Source organism: Hordeum vulgare, chromosome 2H (assembly GCF_904849725.1).
Source record: "Hordeum vulgare subsp. vulgare chromosome 2H, MorexV3_pseudomolecules_assembly, whole genome shotgun sequence".
Classification (NCBI taxonomy): Eukaryota; Viridiplantae; Streptophyta; class Magnoliopsida; order Poales; family Poaceae; genus Hordeum; species Hordeum vulgare.
This window is the reverse complement of record NC_058519.1, coordinates 218,137,118-218,147,630: the sequence shown is the minus strand read 5'-3', so window position 1 is coordinate 218,147,630 and position 10,513 is coordinate 218,137,118.

The window sequence follows — 10,513 nt, the reverse complement described above, 5'->3', positions numbered from 1 at the left end:
TAGGAGAAGATATGAGAGGAGCGACGAAAATAACCGTACGAAGGTGGGAGGTAAAAGGAAAAAACCTTGGAAAAGAAGGTATCAAATTACCTTTTAGGAGTAGAGATATTTTGTACGTGAGGAAATTGTTGGTTACAAAAGTGAAGAGGAAAATAAACAAGTGGCAGAGGATATTGATGTTGGGTAACGTAGCATAAATTCAAAAAAAATTCTACGCATATTCAGATCTTCCTATGGAGAGACCAGCAACAAGAGAGGGGTGGGTGCATCTTCATACCTTTGAAGATCGCTAAGGGGAAGCGTTGCTAGAACACGGTTGATGGATTCGTACTCGCGGCGATTCAGATCACGGTGTGATTCCAATCTAGTGCCGAACCACGGCACCTCCGCATTCAACACACTCACAGCCCGGTGACGTCTCCCGCACCTTGATCCGGCAAGGAGGAGGGAGAGGTTGGGGAAGATCTCCGGCAGCACGACGGCGTGGTGTCGATGGAGAGACGAGGTCTCCCGGCAGGGCTTCGCCAAGCACCGTGGGAGAGGAGGAAGAAGGGGCGCAGGGCTGCGCCGAGGGAGAGGGAAAACTGTGTGCAAAACAGCCCCAAAACCCCCACTATATATAGGAGGAGGGGAAGGGGGGTGCCACCCCTAGGGTTCCCACCCTAGGTGGGGCGGCAGCCCCCCCAGATGGGAGGTGCGGCTGCCAGGGCACGGGGAGGGGGTGGTGCACCCCTAGGTGGGCCTTAGGCCCACCAGCGCCTAGGGTTCCCCCCCCTCTCCACCTCCTGTGCCTTGGGCCTCCTTGTGGGAGGCGCACCAGCCCACTTTGGGCTGGTTGCCCTCCCTCTTTTGGCCCATGCTACCTCTTGGGGCTGGTGGCCCCTCCCGGTGGACCTCCGGGACCATTTTCGGTGGTCCCGGTACATTATCGGTGACGCCCGAAACATTTCCAGTGTCCAACACCATCCATCCTATATATCAATCTTTACCTCCGGACCATTCCGGAGCTCCTCGTGACGTCCGGGATCTCATCCGGGACTCCGAACAACTTTCGATAACCTCGTATAACAATTCCCTATAACCCTAGCGTCGTCGAACCTTAAGTGTGTAGACCCTACGGGTTCGGGAGACACGCAGACATGACTGAGACACCTCTCCGGCCAATAACCATCAGCGGGGTCTGGATACCCATGGTGGCTCCCACTTGCTACACGATGATCTCATCGGATGAACCACGATGTCAAGGATTCAATCAATCCCGTATACAATACCCTTTGTCTGTCGGTATAGAACTTACCCGAGATTCGATCGTCGGTATGCCTATACCTTGTTCAATCTCGTTACCGGTAAGTCTCTTTACTCGTTCCGTAGCACGTCATCGTGTGACTAACTCCTTAGGCACATTGAGCTCATGATGATGTTCTACCGAGTGGGCCCAGAGATACCTCTCCGTCACGCGGAGTGACAAATCCCGATCTCGATTCGTACCAACCCAACAGACACTTTCAGAGGTACCCGTAGTGCACCTTTATAGTCACTCAGTTACGTTGTGACGTTTGATACACCCAAAGCACTCCTACGGTATCCGGGAGTTGCACATTCTCACGGTCGAAGGAAAAGACACTTGACATTATAAAAGCTTTAACATACAAATAATACGATCTAGTGCTATGCTTAGGATTGGGTCTTGTCCATCACATCATTCTCCCAATGATGTGATCCCGTTATCAATGACATCTAATGCCCATGACCAGGAAACCATGATCATCTATTGACTAACGAGCTAGCCAACTAGAGGCTTGCTAGGGACACATTGTGATTTATTTATTCACACATATATTACTGTTTCGTGTTAATACAATTGTAGCATGAACAATAGACGATTATCATGAACAAGGAAATATGATAATAACCATTTTATTATTGCCCCTAGGGCATATTTCCAACAAGTGAAAGGGATGGTGGTAAGTGAGACGAAAAAAACCGACAAAAATAAACCTGAAACGAAAGTTACCAACTCCTCTTTTAGGAGTAGAGATGGGAGGAGGGACCAAAAAAGAAAAAAAAGGTGGGAGGAGAAAGAGAACAAATCTGAAACGAAATGTTAATAAATGTAATTTGGTGATGTATGATAATATTAATTAATGTGATTGAACGATCTATGATAAGGTTAATTAATTTAGATTTCGTCTTTAAAGGTTTATTAAAAATTAACATTGATTGATTTTTTTACATCAATACAATATTAAATATAAGATAATGGGAGGAGGGATGAATACAACCGGACGAAAAAACAAAAGAAGGTGAGAGGGAAGACAAAAAAACCTAAAACAGATCTATCAAGTCCCCCTACCATCACGACCGCAAACTACTCCTTTGGGAGTAGAGAATAAACGGTAAAATAATCGCCAGTTTTTAGTTTTGAATGAAAAAATAATCTGAACACACACCTTATACATCTTCAATCTTTAAATTTTTAAGTGGTCGATAAAAAGCTCCTTTCGATTTGCAAAAACATAGTTTCCGGGTTCGCTTTTACCGGTGCCCTCTATCGGGAGAAAATAGTTGGCGGGAGCCCAACTACCACGGAAACATCTCCATGACCCATACACGTGTGTCGTTCGCGCCGCCCCAGACGCTGGCTGGGCCCCCGCCCCGGCCTTCCCGGCCCCTCGTCCCTGGACACCGGCCGCCTGCCCATCGGACGCCCGTCCCAGCCCCTTGGTTGCCGATCGCCCGCCCATGGGAAGGTCCCTGAGTCGTTGTTGCTTGGGGTCGTGTCGGCATTGAGGTGGAGATGGGAAGGGTGTGAGGAAGAGGACAACCAAGAAAAAAGTGGGCCAGATGTGTGCCTTGCTTGATAAAGTTGGTATATTTAGGGAATATTCCTTTTTAGGGTTAATTATATGGATCAGTTCGGACGCTATTAAAATTGGTCCTAAAACACGTTTTTCTCAGACCTTATAATGACTTTAAGGGTCCACACGATAAAGGGTCTATTAGAGATGCTCTAAGGCTTTAATGGCTGCCTCCAAACACTACGTCGGCTGCCTCTTAAGTCCAAGTTGCTCAGCGTCGCCTCTATGACTAGAGGTTTCCTTCAAGCTTTTCTAGGGCGTGTTTTATTTGTGACTAAGTTTGACAAAGGTTGCCACACTTAAGTTCATGCAAATTTGACCAACGTAGATGAATGTTTGATTCAAGCCACATCTTAGGCAAGCCATAGTAGGGTCTCACATCACATACACTAAAAAATTATGGCAAAATTTCTTTAGACTTGTCAACTTGTGATTCTTATTTTAAAAAACTAACCTTAAACCAATGTGGCAAGATTCTATGACAAAGTGTGGTATTGCTAGGTGTAGAACCAAACAATCCCTAGGTACTAAAATAATCGGTTGGTCCTACATGTTAGATGATGGATGAAAACTAAAAGTGAGAAGCGCTGGAGTGCAGTTTATATATCTAATATTCCTTAATTCAAGGTGAGCTCCATGTTAGAGACAACATCACACCGCAGCATTTGAGGCAAAGCTTAGAGATAGTTCATGGGCCGCAACTTGGAGGCACCGCTGCCTCCAACACACTGTCGAGGCTCTAAAAAGCAACTGTGTGTGTTGTGTGTTTAGATCAAAATGGACAGAAAGTCGGTCCAACATGGTGACCCGAAAGGACGAGCGATCGTTTTTTGTCCATGCCCGATCCATCTCAGACTCAAATTTTGGTCGCGTTTTTGTCGACATGGACACGCGGCGGACACGTGCGACACCCACCCTTGTCCTCACCCTAGACCGCCAGTCATGGCACATTGGATATTCCCCCTTCCTCCCATCTACAACCAGCACATCCGCCCCCCACCCGTCATCGTTGCTGCCAAGTTCTGGTGCCAGGCCTGCTGCCCATACCAAGACCTCCCCCAGCAGCACGCCACCCCCCAACGACCCTCTACTCTGGCGTTTGGTGCACCGTTTTCACCGCCGTCGCATCACCCCGATGTCGACGCCACCATGCCCTCATCTCCCCTATCGGCAGCACGCAAGTGCGGCTACCTTGCTCGTCGAACACCGTCATGTTTGCCTCACTTTCTCTAGGCTTGCTACCTGGTCTCACAAACGCGCGAGGCTCTTACCGGTCGGCTTCTTCTAGGACGCCCGCAAGATAGGCAACGACCGATGTTCAGGGTCTCGATCTTGGGGCATACTCCAGCATTGAATCGCAACCAAGAGAGCGGCCATGCCCTACTCTGGCAGGACTACTTCCAGTCCCTTAAACCGCTCTTCAAACACCACCTATTTTGGTGCCGTTTTTCAGATTGTTGGACATGTGTTCAACCGTATCCGAGAGGGGGCGTGTGATAAGTATTTCGGGTGCAAGTAGGATGCCCCTCGAAAGATTGACTTCTCCTTTTATCAGAAATGCATTACAACTATTCGGATGCTGGCATACAAAGTACCCGGTGATCTCATTGATGAGTATGTCTCAATGAGAGAGTACACTTGACTAGAGCCCATGTACAAATTTTGCAACGCTATGATAGCAGTGCTTGTCCCAGAGTACTTGAGAGAGCCAACTGTTGCAGATATTGTTCGGTTGTTGGCGACCAATACAAGTAGGGGCTTTCCGAGGATGCTTGTTAGCATAGATTGTATGCACTAGGAATGGAAGAACTTCCCTTATGCTTGGCAGGAGAAGTATAAGGGCCATGTGAAAGCTTGCATTGTCATACTTGAGGCCATGGTTTCACAAGATCTTTGGATTTGGCACATTTCTTTGGCATGGCCGGATCTCACAACGATATCAACGTGCTTCAACTCTCTCCGATGTTTGCAAGGCTTGCAGAAGGCAACTACCCTGAGATCGATACTAAGATCAATGGCCACCACTACAACAAAGCATACTACCTAGATAACGGTATCTATCCTTAGTGGACAGCTCTTTTGAATACAATCTCCAACCGTGTAGGGGAGAACAGGAAGAGATTTTCCCAAGCACAAAAGAGCGCTAGGAAGGATGTGAAGCGTGCCTTTGGTGTTCTTCAATCTTGATGGGGCATCATTCGGTATCCTACTAGAACTTGGAGTACCAAGAAGTCATGGGAGGGATGACTGCTTGTGCGATCACGCACAACATGATCACAGAGAATGAGCATTCTGATGAAATCAACGACCAAGCGTTTGAATTTCAGGGTGATAATGTTGTGCGTGAGCATGGAGGAGCGACAACATTTGTGCAGTGAAAGGATGTGGATGTCTCCTAGAGGGGGGGTGAATAGGCGCTTTAAAATAATTAACGTCTAGGCTTGAACAAATGCGGAATAAAACTAACGTTTAATATGTCAAGCACAAAACCTACAAACAACTAGGCTCACCTATGTGCACCAACAACTTATGCTAAGCAAGATAAACAACTAAGTGATAGCAAGATATATTACAATAAACAATATGTCTATCACAAAGTAAAGTGCATAAGTAAAGGGTTCGGGTAAGAGATAACCGAGGTACGGGGAGACGATGATGTATCCCGAAGTTCACACCCTTGCGGATGCCAATCTCCGTTAGAGCGGTGTGGAGGCACAATGCTCCCCAAGATGCCACTAAGGCCACCGTAATCTCCTCACGCCCTCGCACAATGCAAGATGCCATGATTCCACTAAGGGACCCTTGAGGGCGGTCACCGAACCCGTACGAATGGCAAACCTTGGGGGCAGTCACCGAACCCGTACACGTGGAAACCCTTGGGGCGGTTACCGGTACCCGTACAAATTGCTCGGGGCAATCTCCACAACCTAATTGGAGACCCCGACACTTGCCCGGAGCTTCACACCACAATGATTGAGCTCCGAGACACCACCAAGCTTCTAGGACGCCAAAGCATCCGCCAAGAACAATATCTAGGGTACTAAGTACCAAAGGTAATAAGCTTCTCAAACTTCACTTCCACGTATCACCGTGGAGAACTCAAACTGATGCAACTTATGCAATGGCAAGAACACACGAAGTGGTCAAGTCCCTCACACTCAAATCCCTCCACAACAACGAAAGCTATGGAGAAATATGAGAGGAAGAACAAGGAGCTCACAAAGAACTCCAAGATCAAGATCCAAGGGGTTCCCCTCACATAGAGGAGAAAGTGATTGGTGGAGATGTGGATCTAGATCTCCTCTCTCTTTTCCCTCAAGAACAAGCAAGAATCATTGGAGGGATTGAGAGTAAGCAAGCTCTAAGAATGTCAACAATGGAGGTAGAACAAGAGCTCAACGGATAGATAAGGCCAAGGGGGAAGAAGACCCCCTTTATATAGTGGGGGAAGGAATCAGACCGTTACCCCCACTTACAGCCCGAGCTCCAGCGGTACTACCGCTGGCATTCCAGCGGTACTACCGCTGACCAGGGGCGGTACTACCGCCGGCTAGCGGTACTACCGCTGGTTGCAGCGGTACTACCGCTGGGCCCCTGGTAGTGCAAAGGCACTACCACCGCCAAGAAAGTCTTCGCAAAAATGTCCGACGCAGTACAACCGCAAAGATGACGGTACTAAAAATTTGGAGCGGTACTACCGCTGGCCAGGGGCGGTACTACCGCTGGACAGCGGTACCACCGCCAGCTCTAGCGGTACTACCGCTAGGGCCAGCGGTACTACCGCCAACTCTAGCGGTGCTACCGCTAGGTCCAGCGGTACTACCGCTCGCCACTGAAACAACCATAACTTTCGCATACGAGCTCCGAATCGAGCAAACCCAAGCTTGTTGGATTCAGGACGACAAGAGCTATGCAAACAGCAAACCCAAGCTTGTTGGATTCAGCCAAACAGCCAAGAGAAATCTTAAGACCATGCAGATATGAAAATGCCAATGATATAGAGATGTGAGTCCTCTATGAGTGAAGAACCGGCAAATACTCCAACATCGAAAACATCATAGTAGATGCATATGGACTCCGTTTTCGATGAACTCGAGCTTGTCACGAAGATGACCATAAGCTCTAAAACTCACAAAGAGAATCACCAAACAAGAAACAAGAAGTATGATGCAAGGATGCAAATGGTTTGAGCTCTCAACGAACGATACGATCAAGCTACTCACTTGAGAGCCCCCCTTGATAGTACAGCAATCTATCCTAAACATAAAACCTATCAAGGGCAAACCTATACCTTGCACGTCGTCCTCTTGAGCTAGATGATGATGATCTTGGCTTCCTCAAGATGGACCACCTTTCTTGATTGCGTTGGCTTGATGAAGACTAGTTGATTGCTCCCCCATACTCACTATGGGTGAGCCACTCTTCAGCATATCTTCACAAGTCCATTGCCACCACAATGGACGGCAAGCTTCAAGCATGATATCTTCATGCTGATCCACTTGAACTTGCACATTGCAATCTTGATGACGATCACAACTTGACGTCATACTTCATGGGTTGTATGAGATCTTCCCTTTGACGCAAGCCCATGGAAACACACCTAACCCCCACATAGAACTCTCACGAAGACCATGGGTTAGTACACAAACACGTAATGGACAATGCTTACCATACCATGGGATCACTTGATCCCTCTCGGTACATCTTGTACGCTTTGTGTGTTGATCATCTTGATTTACTCTTTGTCTGAGATCTTGATCAACCATGTGTCTCTATGACCATTCTTTGGATAATACCTTGAATACCATCTTGGTCATCATATAAACTCCTTGAACCCAACAGATGGAGTTCAAGAAGTGCCTATGGGAAAATCCGTACCATGGGATCACTTGATCCCTCTCGGTACATCTTGTACGCTTTGTGTGTTGATCATCTTGATTTACTCTTTGTCTAAGATCTTGATCAACCATGTGTCTCTATGATCAACCGTGTGTCTCTATGACCATTCTTTGGATAATACCTTGAATACCATCTTGGTCATCATATAAACTCCTTGAACCCAACAGATGGACTTCAAGAAGTGCCTATGGACAAATCCTATAAATGTAACTTAAGGCAACCATTAGTCCATAGGAATTGTCATTAATTACCAAAACCACATATGGAGATATATGCTCTAACACGCAGTCAACCGAATTTACTCATCAAATGTGTGACTAAGAAACTCATATTCCATTGCAAAATGATTTGGTTGAGCATATATAGGCTCATATTGGCAACCAATAGATATACCGACCATTTTATTTGGCTTGAAAACTATGAGATATTTACTTGATCGTGAAACTATGATAGATTTGTATTTTTGTTTGAATTATGTGAACTTTATGATATGTCACCAAAGAGGTCAAAATTGACCGCAAACCCGCCGCGAGGATGAAAATGCTTCCGCGTGTTCGGCACACTCCCGACCCATATGCCAAAGAGGGTGGACACGCCGACTCAAACGGATAAAAACTGAACAAAACGTCCGTCCATTTGGGTATGCGTGTTGTTGTTTTTTTTTGAGAAATGGGTTTGCATGTTGATGCTGCTCTAACTGTTGAGATGCACAAAAATGAATGATACCGATGACACGACACGCGGGTCGTCCATCCCAATCTCAGGCACTTATGTTTTAGATAATTTTGTCCCTCAAGCCTGGATGCGCCTATACATATCCGTCGACACATTTGTTTATAGTGACCGAATGAGCCTTGAATTCTATCATTTGCAATCGTAAAACTTATTTTTCAAACATTAAATACATGTAAACACATGCACATTGATCATTTTGGATTTGGATGTTAGCTCTAGAGTAGGCTATCCCAACTCAGAGTCCGTGTTAGACCGGCAGGGTTGTTTGTACTTTAGATTTTCAGTGTAGATACCATCCTTTTAGGTCGACGAGTTTGGAATTTAGTCCCACCTTGCCACGTGAGGAGCGAGGCGACCGACTTAAACAGTCATGTCATCCAAAAACGATAAGCATTATCATTGCACCATTTCTGAAGGTTATGGATTGTCACTATGAGTCTTATCTGCTCCGTGCTTATCAGCACAGGAGATTCATAATCATAATTGATATCCTTCGCAAATAGAGCATTGATGTTTGTCCGTCCCTTTTTGCTTCATTTGAAGCTCTATCGAGCCACTAGTACTTTTCCGACGGCTAAAATATGGGCATACAATGTGTCGAACACCTAGAGGACAAGGTGCAATCCAGCACAAGGGTGCAGTGTAGCTAGCAAAGAGAAAGAAGAGAGGAGATGAGCAAGTGAAAAGGGGTAGGTTGGAGGGGGGTTTTGGTTCACTTTTTGTTAGAGTCGGGCTGTTAGTTTCGAGCCGCCCATATTCGCCCCATATTTGGCCTGGATATGAGCGGTACCGCCACTCCGGGCGTTTGAGGCCGGTTTCCGATGCCCGTTTGGGTCGCTTTTTTGATCGGTCACTGAGCGGGGCATCTGCTGGGTTGTTTGAGAGGGCTTTGAGGCACTCGTCTATAGATGCTCTTAGTCCGCTATTCTATCCATAATGCAGTGCATATAGATTTGTAAGAAGTTAAACATCACAAACATTGATTTGTTAAAAAAATATTTACATCTAGAGTGTCAACTATATATCATGAGAATTATCATAAGGCATAGTTTCGTGCTTTATATATGTGGTATTGTAGATATAAATAAGTTTTCTCTATAAACCTTGTCAAATTTTGCAAACTTTGAGTTTTCAAAAAAATTGTACGCATTACATGGCTGTTTGGTTTGTGACTATGGTTGCCACACTTTGCCACCTCTAAGGTAAGGTAAGTTTGACCAACTTAGTTTGTTGTATGAATCAAGCCTCATCTTAGGCAAGATGCTTTTTGCCACACGAGAGTCCCACAACACATACACTTAAAAGTTCGACAAGATTTTCTTAGGCTTACCAACGTGTGGCTTCTATTTTATTAAACTAACTTTATACAAGTTCGACAAAGAATGTGTGACAAAATATGGTATTGTAAGGCCTAAAACCAAACAGCCCCATATTATGAAATGGAGGAAGTGTCACTTAGAGAAACTCTGGCCTATCTAGATACTTTTATCAATAAGGTTGATGATGAATGGATGTCATGAATTTCACGGGTTTAAAACTACCAAATTAGCGTGGATAGCTATGTCGTATCATCTTATCTAGAAGCATAACTAGAAGCGTATGGGTTCTTTGGCACACGGCTTGCCATTGAGCGTTATTGCTCATGTTTTTCGTGTGTTATTGCTATTGTTTCTGAGTGAAGCAAATGTTATAAGGTTACTTTAGTGTTTCTTGTATTGGCAGAATACGGTCAGCCACATTCACAAGAACAAATGCTTAGACAACATAGGAACAAAGAAATTCAGAGACTCTAACACACGAACACAGAGAAATAACAACAGTAGGCAAAATCTTAATACAGCGCCCCTAATTACTAACATAAAGGTTGCTAGAAAATGCAAAGTAGAAAAATATCAAAACCACTTATCATGGTGCCATGAATTAGTCATTTCACCATATCTAAAAATGTCGTGCTCACAAATAGATCCTTTTGGACTCCGAGATAACCCGAACACAGTTTGTTGAACATGGTCTTTGGAAAT